The sequence below is a fragment of the Brassica napus genome, chromosome C6 (genome assembly GCF_020379485.1).
Source record: "Brassica napus cultivar Da-Ae chromosome C6, Da-Ae, whole genome shotgun sequence".
Lineage (NCBI taxonomy): Eukaryota > Viridiplantae > Streptophyta > Magnoliopsida > Brassicales > Brassicaceae > Brassica > Brassica napus.
In genome coordinates, this window is record NC_063449.1 from 20,467,326 (window position 1) to 20,480,923 (window position 13,598).

Consider the following 13,598-nt stretch of genomic DNA (forward strand, 5'->3'; position numbering starts at 1 on the left):
TAGCTTAAACATGATCACATTAAATTCAAAGGCTACTCTTGTTAGAACAATATTCCAAGCGATATCAATGAAAGTACAGAAGTTTTAGCCACACAAGCACCTACTTGTGAGGTTGCATCCACAGAAGGTACTAGCTTTTAGTAAGATTCCCAACCTCCCAAATAGCCACTGTTCATTGAGGGAAGATCTATCCTAAATTTATCTCGTCTCGGAAAGTCAATGATACATACTACATAAAACCGTCCTAATGAGAGCTGTGGTTGTGGATGAAATGGATATTGCCGGATGATGTTAGGAGTTTTGAGGGCTCCTAGGACAAATGTTGTAGTATAAAAGATTGTCGAACCAGTTCTGAGAGATATCAAAGCACCGAGAATGCAAGTACTCACTTAATCTAAGTGCAACCGATAATTTAAGGGGCTTTTAAACTAATGATTAATGTTAAATGAAATGACTTTCTTTACTAAGGGAAAAGAGAACTCATGGATATAGGGATTAGACCTTGGGTGATCAAGTTTCGAACTAAGGATGGCAAACGATCAATCAAACTATCAACCTTAAGCCTAGACACGATTCTAAGCAAGCTCTATGTCTAGATGAATGCTCATTTGCTAACATATCTCAAACATCAAATGTCTTTGGTTGAATAATGTGAAAGCAATCATTACTAACAAGTCTATTAGCTATCTTAGCATCTTTAACAACAAATGTCTTTGGCAAAGTATACTAAAAGCCTAGGAGAGTTGTCTCAGGCATTTCATCAAACACCTTTTGGGTGGGAAATGCCTATTGATCAACTTTTGAGTGGCCAACTCAGAAGATGCATTATGAATACTCTACTAGCAAGGAACAAGAATGATCTACACTAAAACATCCTAGAACTAACCTAATCACCCTTAATCTCCCTAACCCATGAATTCAAAAGGTGATTACTCACTAATCTCCATGATTCCTCTTAAACCCATATTGGATTTCAGATTAATCATGTAGAGAAATAGATAAGAAATCAACAAGAACACAAGAACATAACAATCAAAATCCAAGAGATAAACTTCTCCAGAGAGTTTTTGTGTATTTCTCAATAGATCCAAAAGATCAAAAAGATAGTATGCCCTCTGGTGGCTTACAGAGTATAAAAACATAGGTTTAGAAAATAAAAACGTGCATAATGAAATGACCAAAAGGCCCTTGAGAAATCATGAATTCGCCCAAACAAATAGACGCGGAGCGACCTCGGCACGTCGCTGCGAGAGGTCGCTCCCGGGTCGTTTCTTCGCGAGCGACCTGGCTGTGTCGCTCAGAAGACGTCGCTCCCGGGTCGTCTCCTCGCGAACGACCTGGCTGTGTCGCTCTGAGGACGTCTCTCCAGGATGTGTTGGGTGTCGTCTCTCCATGGAAACGCGAGCGACCTTGGATCGTCGCTCTGGCAAGTCGCTCTGGGACGGGTGTCTCGCGATAAAAACGCGAGTGACCTCTCTACGTCACTCTGGCAAGGTCGCTCCGGGATGTGTGCCACAGCGACTTCACGGCGTCGCTCCGGTGAGGTCGCTCTGGTGCGCTGCTCGTCCGTTGATCGCTTTAAACACTTCTTTTGAGCTCCAAATGCACCCAAATGCCTCCAAGAACTCCATGTGGTACTCCAATACCTGATAAAGACTCATGTATGCAAAATGCAACCTAAACATGGCTAAATCCTAGTCTATATGATCAAAATGCACATGGGTGAATGGATAAAACAATGTAAATATGCAAGATATCAACTCCCCCAAACATATTCTTTTACTTGTCCTCAAGTGAACTTTCTAGAACTTATAGGGAGAGAGGTTTGAAGATGGGAGCTCTTAGCCAAAAGAAACACAACTAGCACTCAATTCAACATCTAATCCAACATGAGCACACTCTCTTATTACACTCTAGCTTCTCTAAGTCTATCTCTATTCCTTTTTGCCCTTATACTGATCATCAAGCATCCACACATTCAAATCAACCAACTCTCACATTCATTAAGCATAAGACATCAAATGAATTCTTGCAAATGGTCAGTTGGTCCAAGTCATTTGGTTGGGTAAGGGAAGGCTTTTAGTCAAGTGAGTCAAGAGGTTCAAAATATATGATCTTTAGGGTGGTTTACTCTCAAAACAAGTAGCATTGACATTGCACATAATATATCTAAGAAAGGGACCAACTCATGCATACAATGCTCAATCTCCATTGTTCTACCCTTTTCCAAAACATACAATTACACAATCATTCCCAAATGTCAAACCCAACTCACATCTCTCACCAAAAGATCCTAAGAACATTAACTCCTTCTCTTTGAAATCTACAAGAGATTTTTCACAACCTCAAAACATTACTTAGCTCCTAACAACTTTGCTAGCCCCCTTTTTCTTTCTTTTTCTCTTTTTTTTTTTTTTTTTTTTTTTTTTTTTAGATGGGGGCCAAGACTTTTCATAACTTGAGCTAGAGGTTTTTCTACTTATCCCAATAAGACAATTCACTTAAACACAAAGAGTCATTTCTTTTCCTTTTTCATTGCTCCCAAATCATAATCACAACTCTCACCCCCCACCTATAGCTAGACAATAGAGTGCCCAATCTAGCAAGAATGAAGATCAAGCATTGTCGTTCCCGATACTCTCAACATTATGCACATGTAAGACTTTCCGAAGAAGGCCTCACTCATCAAACAATGAAAGCTTAAAAGAAGGGAAAGGTTTTGGGAGTGGTCTACCACTAGAGTTTGTCAAAATAAGATTGGCATAAAGGATGTGACAACTCAAGTGTGTATAGCCATGACTCAGTACACAAGGGACCATGAGCAAGAAGCATTAAGTTCATTCAGTTCAAATACGATTTGTAGTTGGCTTCAAAGACTGAGTTTTAGCAATCAACAAGTTTCAGGAAGAGTTTTCAAGGTTCGAAACATACAAGTATTTTTTGAGAGGTGCAAAAGCTACTCAGGTGCAACGTAGTGTTCTTTACAAGGCGTTTAAAATCATTGCTCCCAATGCAAGTGAATGCAACCTATATGTTCTAGACTCTCCTAAAAATGCAAGTGATGCAATCTATGTGATTTGTTTTTGTTTTTTGTTTTTTTTTTTTTATGCTAGAAAGTATGTATGCAAGACTCAATGAAAAATCATCAAAGCAAACATGATCAAATACTTGGTACCTCCCCCAAACTTAAATGATACAGTCTCTGTGTTGTCAAGTAGAGAGAAATACCCAAAAGAGAAAGCTAATATGCAAAAATGAAATGGTATATACAAGGGAAAGTAGAGAAGTACCTCAAGTGGAAAGTGGAGAAGGGGGAGCCTTCTCAATGTAGGGGTCTCCACAAGTGATGGTTCCACAATACTCAACATCCAGTGGAGACTGAATTGGGTAAGAGACAGCTTTGTTGACATTGAGGAGTGTGACCTTCTTGTTGGCAAAATCGATGCAAGCACCCACAATATTAAGGAATGGTGTGCCCAGGATTAATGGAACTCTCTTCTCAGTTGCCATCTTCAATACAGTGAGGTCTATAGGGATGGTGCAAGATCCAATCTTCAATGGGAAATCCTTGATGAGACCAATAGGAGTAGTAGAAGAAGAATCCCCAAACGTGAGAGAGGAAGTATCTGGCTCCATGTGTTCAATCTCAAGACTCTTCACCATCTCCATTGAGATCACATTCACAGTTGCACCAGAATCAACAAGAGCATCATCAAAGGTGAGCTTACCAAGGGAGCAAGACAAGGTGAACTTCCCTTAGGATTCTAGTTTAGGGAGAGACTTTGGTGTGACTGGTGGATCAAGTTTCAAAGTTGAGATGTTGAGAAGCTCTGCTACTTCTGCTTGGTGGTCTACAATGTCCTTGATGAGCATCATTTGGACATGAGCCTCACGCATACCCGAAATCGCTGGAAGCTTAATTCCAATATCACTTAGGTCTTTTCTGAACTTGGAAATCACCTTCTTCTGAGCTTTGGTGAGGACCCTTTGTGGAAATGGGAGCTTGTCATAGGGTGACTGCTCAACCTCAGTGGTGTCCTCCAGGTTGATCTCTTTCAGCTTCTGGTTAGCTCTCTTCTCAACTGGTTTCTCAGCCATGGGTTCATCTCCCTTCAAAATCTTTGCTTCAACCATTTTGTCAGCTTCCTCCACAATCTTTGCTTCAGCTGTTGCTACAATCAGATGCTCAACCTGATCAATCTCAGTTCCAAACACCAATCTTTCAATTTCATCTACCTCTTTCTTGTGGTTACTCAATTCAATCCCTGAAGAAGAGGTAGAGAGGACAACATTGCAATACTCCTTGGGTTTTTGTTAAAAATTTCCAGGTAGAGACCCTTGCTGGCGATTCTGGTGAGTGGTCATGGAGGCAAACTGGTTTTCCAAAGCCCTGAACTTGCTGTTGAGCTCATTGTAACTTCCATCAATCTTGGAGTGAAGGTTCTTCAACTCATATCCAACCTGCTTCTCACTTCTGGTCTGAGACTCCAAGATCTGTTTCAGTAGAACATCCGTGCTGCTTTCCTGAGAAGTAGAGGTAGAAGGATTAGCTTGTTGTTGAGAAGATTGGTTCCCTTTGTTGGAGAAACCAGGAGGAGGGTTTTGCTGAGGCTGATAGTTGCCTTGCTGGTTGTTCCTAGGCTGATAACCACTCTGTTGGTTGTTAGGATAGGTTTTGTGTTGGTAGTTGTTGTACTGAAAGTTGGGCTCTTTCCTGTACCAACTACCATTGTTGTTGATGAAGCACATGTCTTCTTGACCTTCCAAACCCTCAACCTCATTGACTCCAGGTGGGGCATCTTGGTTTGGGTTACCAACAAAGTTCAGCTGCTCTTGGGTGGATTTATCAGCAATGATTATGTCTATCTTATCCTGTAGAGCCGTTAACTCCTTCCTCGGCTGCTTATCATCTGTTCGACTGCTTCTGTCGTGGTCTCCACTGTAGACTGCATCACTCTTTACCATGTTGTCAACCAGCACCTCTGCATCTTCCTCAGTTCTCCCCAAGAAGAATCCATTGCTAGCTGTATCCAATCTGGCTCTGTACTTAGGAAGGGCACCTCTGTAGAAGGTACTCAGCAAGCTCTCCTTAGAGAAACCATGGTGTGGGCATTGATCTTGGTAGCCCTTGAATCTCTCCCACGCTTCACTGAAGCCTTCTAAGTTCTTCTGTTGAAAGCTGGAAATCTCATTTCTCAGCTTAGCAGTTCTTGAAGTAGAGAAGAACTTCTCCAAGAATGCTCTCTTGCAATCATCCCAAGTGGTGATAGAGTCGCTGGGTAGAGACTTCTCCCACTGACGTGCCTTATCCCCCAAAGAGAAAGGGAATAACTTCAGCTTCAGGGCGTCCTCAGACACACCATTGGTTTTTGACAACCCACAGTAGCTGTCGAACCTATCCAAGTGATCAAATGGGTCCTCTAGAGCCAAGCCATGATACTTGTTGTTCTCGATCACGTTGAGGAGTCCTGACTTGACCTCAAAGTTGTTGGCTGCCACAGCCGGTGCTCGGATTCCTAGTCTATGACCAAAAATGTTGGGCCGGTCATAAGTACCAATGGGTCGAGCTGCCCGCGGTTGGTGTTCTGCCCCTTGCGGTGGATCTGCCATATCAATCTCCAATCTCTGCAAGTGGGCTTGTTGTTCTTCTTCTCTTCTAGCTCTAGCACACTCCCTCTCGAAAGCTCTGATGTCTGCTTCTATTGGAACTAGGTTTGATGGACCCCTGCTCTTCAAGTTCATACACCTGAAAGTTAAAAGTAGGTGAAGAAGAAGAATCAGTAACAAAAGAAAATAAAAATGACTTAGTCTCAAGTAAGTGACTAAATCTCAATGTTCAATCTACTCAAAATTTGGCAACGGCGCCAATTTGATGTTAGGAGTTTTGAGGGCTCCTAAGACAAATGTTGTAGTATAAAAGATTGTCGAACCAGTTCTGAGAGATATCAAAGCACCGAGAATGCAAGTACTCACTTAATCTAAGTGCAACCGATAATTTAAGGGGCTTTTAAACTAATGATTAATGATAAATGAAATGACTTTCTTTACTAAGGGAAAAGAGAACTCATGGGTATAAAGATTAGACCTTGGGTGATCAAGTTTCGAACTAAGGATGGCAAACGATCAATCAAACTATCAACCTTAAGCCTAGACACGATTCTAAGCAAGCTCTATGTCTAGATGAATGCTCATTTGCTAACATATCTCAAACATCAAATGTCTTTGGTTGAATAATGTGAAAGCAATCATTACTAACAAGTCTATTAGCTATCTTAGCATCTTTAACAACAAATGTCTTTGGCAAAGTATACTAAAAGCCTAGGAGAGTTGTCTCAGGCATTTCATCAAACACCTTTTGGGTGGGAAATGCCTATTGATCAACTTTTGAGTGGCCAACTCAGAAGATGCATTATGAATACTCTACTAGCAAGGAACAAGAATGATCTACACTAAAACATCCTAGAACTAACCTAATCACCCTTAATCTCCCTAACCCATGAATTCAAAAGGTGATTACTCACTAATCTCCATGATTCCTCTTAAACCCATATTGGATTTCAGATTAATCATGTAGAGAAATAGATAAGAAATCAACAAGAACACAAGAACATAACAATCAAAATCCAAGAGATAAACTTCTCCAGAGAGTTTTTGTGTATTTCTCAATAGATCCAAAAGATCAAAAAGATAGTCTGCCCTCTGGTGGCTTACAAAGTATAAAAACATAGGTTTAGAAAATAAAAACGTGCACAATGAAATGACCAAAAGGCCCTTGAGAAATCATGAATTCGCCCAAACAAATAGACGCGGAGCGACCTCGGCACGTCGCTGCGAGAGGTCGCTCCCGGGTCGTTTCATCGTGAGCGACCTGGCTGTGTCGCTCAGAAGACGTCGCTCCCGGGTCATCTCCTCGCGAGCGACCTGGCTGTGTCGCTCTGAGGACGTCGCTCCAGGATGTGTTGGGTGTCGTCTCGCCATGGAAACGCGAGCGACCTTGGATCGTCGCTCTGGCAAGTCGCTCTGGGAGGGGTGTCTCGCGATAAAAATGCGAGCGACCTCTCTACGTCGCTCTGGCAAGGTCGCTCCGGGATGTGTGCCACAGCGACTTCACGGCGTCGCTCCGGTGAGGTCGCTCTGGTGCGCTGCTCGTCCGTTGATCGCTTTAAACACTTCTTTTGAGCTCCAAATGCACCCAAATGCCCCCAAGAACTCCATGTGGTACTCCAATACCTGATAAAGACTCATGTATGCAAAATGCAACCTAAACATGGCTAAATCCTAGTCTATATGATAAAAATGCACATGGGTGAATGGATAAAACAATGTAAATATGCAAGATATCACCGGAGTAGCAGTGTGATAACGGGTTTGCGTTATTGGAGCTATTGGAGTCTGCTCCTGAAACAGAGTCCTTCAAGATGCATGCAGACATGACCGCTTATGCTCAGAGTCTCTTACGAGAAAAGCCAGTCAACCCAACTCAAAAGGTCAAAGAGCGAGATGCAATGGACTACAGTTGGTGGTGGCCGTGAACATATCAGCTAGTGATCTATAGCGAGCTAATCCTTTTCTCTCTTTTCCTTATGTTGTCTCTTTAAAACTAGCTTAAGCGTGTGTGCTTAATCAAAATTTTCTCCTGTAAAATACTCACAAACTGAATGACAAAATGTAATAGTTACTTTGCATTTTAATTGAATGCCGAAAAACATGCAACATCGTGTAAGTGTTAAGCTAGATGAGCTTCCAACGTAAAACCAATTGGTGATAAGTGGAGTGACCCATCCATCTTATATATTACTAACGATCCCTTCCAATATCCGATGTGGGACATTTATCCCTAATACGCCCCCTCGAGATGATGGTTCTATGAGCGTCAATCTCGAAATGTTCGGACAAGGATCGATGGACCGACTTTGGGCTGGATCGATAATGGATCGGATTGGATTGCATGGATCGGGCTCTGATACCATGTTCAGCTAGATGAGCTTCCAACCTAAAACCAATTGGTGATAAGTGGAGTGACTCATCCGTCTTATATATTACTAAGGATTCCTTCAAATATCCGATATGGGACATTTATCCCTAATAGTAAGTGCACCTAATTTACCCCTGATGGTTTATCAGAATCTAGTTGGAATTTGATCACAAACGTATTGTTCTCAATAATTTTGAATTCCTCATACCTAAAATCAAAGAAAACAATCACTATCATGTTTTCGTTCGATGGTTGTATGAAAACATTGCGCCAAAGCATACACGGTGGTATACGCAGAAGGCTCAAACAGAGGAGCCGTAAATTTTTATGATTGCATTGTTAAAAATTTCTATTCAATGTAACAAAACCTTTCTCTAGAGAGCTCCAGAGTGTTTTCTTCCTCGGAGGCGAGCTCAGCTTCAGTGTAGTGGCGTGTGTTGGTCCTCCAAGCGTAGGCCCGTGGAGACAAGAGGCGTTGTTGTTCGGTGGGGTCGTCTATGGCCTCCCCGTTACAGCTCTGACAGTCTCCTTCTCTCTGTTTCTTCTCTACACGGCAGCAGTTCTCAGCTCAGCTCATGGTTCTGTTTGGTGTGAGGTTGGTTCGTTTGTCGCCGAACTCAACTACAAGGCATGGTAAGGATATTGATTTCGGTTCTCGAAGGCGACAATAGGTGAGTTGTGGCTAGGTTCGGGTTGTCTCTGGTCTTGGCTCTCCTCGGTGGCTTATATTGGTGTATCAACGCATCCCAGTTTCGAGGTTCTGTCACTTGACTGATTTTGATAGTGTTGTTCGCTATTCTTTTTGTAGGTCTTGGAGCTTAGCTGAATTTCTTTGCAGCAGCCGTCTGGGGTCCGTTCTTTCTGGTTGTTCGTTTGTGGGATCGTCGGAGTAATAACAGGCTTCCTAGGACCGTGAAACCTTGGCGTTTAGAGGCAAGGTGTATAGTCGGGCTTTTGGCACTCTCTTCGGTTTGTGTTCTCAGTCCCCCTTCCTCTTACTTATCTTGTGCTTATTGGAATGTTATGATTACGAGTTTGACAAGCTCTTCGAGAACTAGCTACTCCGGAGACGGCAGGAGAAGACACTGGAATCCAAGGAAACAAGGTGAATCTCTCCTTCTCGGGGCTAATGTCAAAGGTATAAAATGGTAATCGATACACAAGGATACCAAATGCGGTCTAGCGGAAAGGATATGGATCGAGCGAAGGTAGATAGGAGATAGTTGATTTGTGTGATTTTGTGGGACGGCTTGTAATCGGATCATTATTCATGTTCTCGGATTGTTTAAGATAATTAATATAAAAAATTCACATAACTAAATTTTACATTTAAGGATTCAATCATGAAACTTCCATATTAAAGACTACGGCTGAGCAAATAAACCGAACCCGAAAACCCGAACCGAATCCGATCCGATAAAAATGAATCCAAACCGATCCGAACCCGGCATAAATACCAAATGGATCTTGTTTTATGGTATTTCGGGTTATGGGTATTATCCGAGCCGAACCCGAATCTAAATGGATATTCGATAGAACCCGAAACATTCAAAATTCCCAAAAATAACTTGTGCCAAACATGATCTCAATTCCTAATATGTATTCAAAATATATTGAACATCTAAAATAATTACCTATTATATGAAGATTGATGGTTGAAAGTGGCGGTTGAAGGTTGAAGCTTTTAGATTTGGGTTTTGTTTTCATTGAATTGTGTTTTTTAATTCATGAGAACTTGGTTTTCATTTTATGCTTTCCTTTATTTGGTTTTCTTTCGATCAATAACTATGTTTACCTTTCATTTGATTTTGAATGATCATATTTGATGTTCCTTTCTTTTTTTGAACCGATTTTATTTATGCTTTAGTTACAAAATAGGTACAAATCAAGTATTTTAAAACCGAAGAACCGATTTTACTTATTTTTTGGTTACGAAGTAGATATAAATCAGGTACATTTAAATCGAAAAACCGATTGGGACCCGAACCCAAAAGTACATCGGGTTGTACCGGTTCTTTGAAAATTTACTAATCCCGACCCGAACCCGATAGAACCCGAACCGGTCCCAAACCAAATTTTCATATAACCCGAATGAGGCTGATTTTGATAAACCCAAAAAATCGAAACCCAATTGGACTAAACCAAAACCCGATTGGGATCCCGAATGCCCATGCCTATTAAAGACTTGGTTTTTATTTTGACATGAATAAAAAGAGAAATAAATATGATAAAGATTGCTTAAAAGTTAAAATATGCTAGCAGAAAAGAAAGGATAGTAAAACAGCAAAGATTTTGTTGTACATCTTATATATATGTATTATACAGTAGAAAATTTATAAATTACTACTCAATAAATTAATAAACATTATACATTAATAAATTTCTTCGGTCTCGACATCATTCCTAGAATTTTCAAAATTAAACTTGATGATCTCATGACTGAGTTAACCAGAAAAACAGAGTTTTTGGAAAAACTACACCATGTACTAACTAATGTCAATCCTAAGATCATTTCCTAAAAGGAACTCTATTTTGAAGTTTCCAAAACTCTATATTTGAAGTTTAAAGGTGTTCTTCTCCAAAAACAAAACTTCAAACTTAACTTCGAAACTATTTGTATTTTATGATATGGTTCTTATATTTGTCATAAAGCTTTTGTAAATAACTAGCACATATATAAACATATTACAACAATATTAATTAATAAGATATTATATTAAAATATAAAATTTAAAACAAAATAATTTAATTAATATTAAACTTCAAGCAAAATACCATATTATTCCATAAAGTGATTTTCGTAATGCATATATGATCTAATAGTGCATTTCAAAGTAAAAATAGCTCTCATCATTTTTAATTTGTAGATTAGAGATAAAAATTGTTGAAACCGAAAGATATTAATACTTGTAAATATATTAAATCAGAACAATAAAGTAAAAGAGAAACATAAAATATTGCTAAAAGACTATCTTTTATCGATGATATTAATACTTGTGAATATAATCAATATGAACAAGAAAAAATTGTACGAAAAGACATCATCAACAACAACAACAACAACCATCTTCAATTACATAAAAAAAGTTGGACAATATTTGGAAATTTTGAAGGTTCTGAATCAAACTTACATGACTATTAGTGTTGTTGTAATATTTAAATCTGTGTAATAGTTATGTCTTCATGTAATTTTTTTTTAAAATTTTTGTTAAGTTTATTTTGTATATTTTTTTTATCTAAATCTAGTTTTAAATATTTTAAATCTTCTTTTAAAGTTTTATTTAATTTTATGTGTAAACTTAAATTTTATTAACAAAACTTAAAATATTTATGAGATATAATTTTTATAAGGATTAAAATAATAAACAAGAAAATATTTATGAATGATAATGTAATGTATAATTGTAGGGACCAAAATATAAAACAAAAAATATGAAACTTCAAATTTGAAGTTTTGAGAAGTGAAACTTCAAATATAGAGTTTCACTCTTCAAAACTTCAAATTTTGAAGTTCTTTTTTGGAGAGCAAAAAACTTCATATTTGAAGTTATAGAGTGTCTTTTAGAGATGATGTAATAGCAAATATTTTCAATTATATTACGTTAGTAATATCATCATTTAAATATATTTTTATTTTATATTCACATCAATGTATTCCGCTGGATTCTAGAAAAGAGGTCTACCACATGCACATATTTTATTTTATTTTTTTGAAAAAGCAACACAATTCCTACTGGTGATGATATTGACAATTTTATATATGCGGAAATTTTTTACAAGACAAAGGAGCCAGAGTTGTCTAAGGTAGTAAGTGATAGTCTGATGATGTATCACTTATTAGCATGGAAGTGTTCTAAAAAATTTCCGAAGAATAATGTCACTGAAACATTTATAAAAAAAATATTTTCCTTCTTATAGACACCAAGCATATGAATGTTATGCTGAAAAGAATTAAGTCGATTAGGATAATCGGTATGTTGTACCATCCAACAAAAAACTTATGATTTGGTATAGAGAACATATGAATGTTGAGTGGTGTATCCAAAATCGAGCTATTAAATATTTTTTCAAGTAAATTCACAAGGATCCAGATTATGTTTCAGCATAAGTAGATAGCCAGAAAGATAGAGTAATTGATGAAATAAAACATTATTTGGAGGTATAAACAAAAATTTTATATTATTATTATTATTCTATTTTGTCTTACTATTTGTCAAATAAGCATATTGATTTCTACCATAATATACATTATTGGTTTAAGTATGTTTCTGCATGTGAAGCTACCTGGAGAATACTCGCTTTTCTCACTTATTATCGTACATCAGCTGTAGAAAAACTATGCTTCCATATACCAAATCAAAAAATTCATATTCATGATGAATCCAAACTGTTGAAAAATATTTTTCAACGTAAAAGTGTGAGTGTTGTCTTAGTTTTTAGGTATGGTTTGAAGCGTGTAAGATTTATCCAGAATCAAGGGACGTAATATATGCTGAAATATCTACTTTTTATGTTGAATACAAAGAGAGACTATTGAAATAGAAAAAGTTCTCTACTGCAATTGGAAGAATACTGCAATTGGAAGAATAGCACATGCCAGTAACAAAATCGAAAATCTGTACTATCTGCGGGTTCTACTAAATTATGTAAAAGGTTTTGAATATTTTGAAGATATATCTAGACTGTGGATGGCGTGACATATGCAACTTTCAAAGAGGCATGTAAAGTATTATGGTTGTTTGATAATGATAAGGAATATATTTTAGGTATTGAGGAAGCGAGCGTATCGTTTACTGGTTTTCTATCTATGTAGGTCTTTTTTTTTGTTATTATGTTGATAAGTGATTCTTTTACACAACAATAACTTGTGTGGAAATTGACATAAGAATATTTAACAGAAGACATTTAATATCACCAAAAGAAAAAACAATATAATCTAGGTAAAAATATATATATGTTAAATAATTTTAGCACAACGTCAATGTAATGTACAATTAGTTTTTCTTATATATTTTACCTTTCTTATAGTCATATTAAAACATGTTTTGCAGAAATAACTCTATCTAAGGAGCAACTAAAAATATCGCTCTTTCAGAATCCAATGTCTCTCGAAGAGTGGTCTCTATTTGGAGAACTGGACGAAAATTAATATTATAAATTTCACATTCTCCAACAAGCATTGCTAATCTTACTATTAATTGAGAGCACATTTAAGTGGAAATATTATAATTTTATTGGCCGTTCTATTTTACAATGGTGACTCAGTTATTTCACAATGGTGACATGATATTAAGCATTAAGCTTGCTGATATGGCTAACGCTTGTTTTGCTTCCTTAAACCGTTTTAAATTAATTCTTTATCAATCTCAGTTTCTCTTAATCCTCTCTCTGGTTATACTAATCAAACCTCGCTCGGTTTGTATCCTCTATAATCTCGGTTTGGTCCCTAACTATTGAATGGTCACAAATCATATTACTCGACAAATGATGCATGTTATATGGTTTAACCACATATGATATGGTTTGTCACAAAAAAATTACATAGTATATAATTCCAATTTCATTGTTACATGTTCTATGATTTATTGATTATGTTTTGTCTATGTAGACTTTTAAGGTTTAG

At 37.7% G+C, this 13,598-nt stretch overlaps 1 non-coding gene across 1 annotated transcript; it reads left to right on the forward strand.

The window, feature by feature from the left end:
* Positions 1 to 5,095: 5,095 nt before the first annotated feature.
* On the forward strand, positions 5,096 to 5,202 carry LOC125589532. The gene has a single exon (XR_007325714.1). It is a non-coding gene; the product is annotated as a small nucleolar RNA R71 (small nucleolar RNA).
* The last annotated feature ends 8,396 nt before the right edge of the window (positions 5,203 to 13,598 follow it).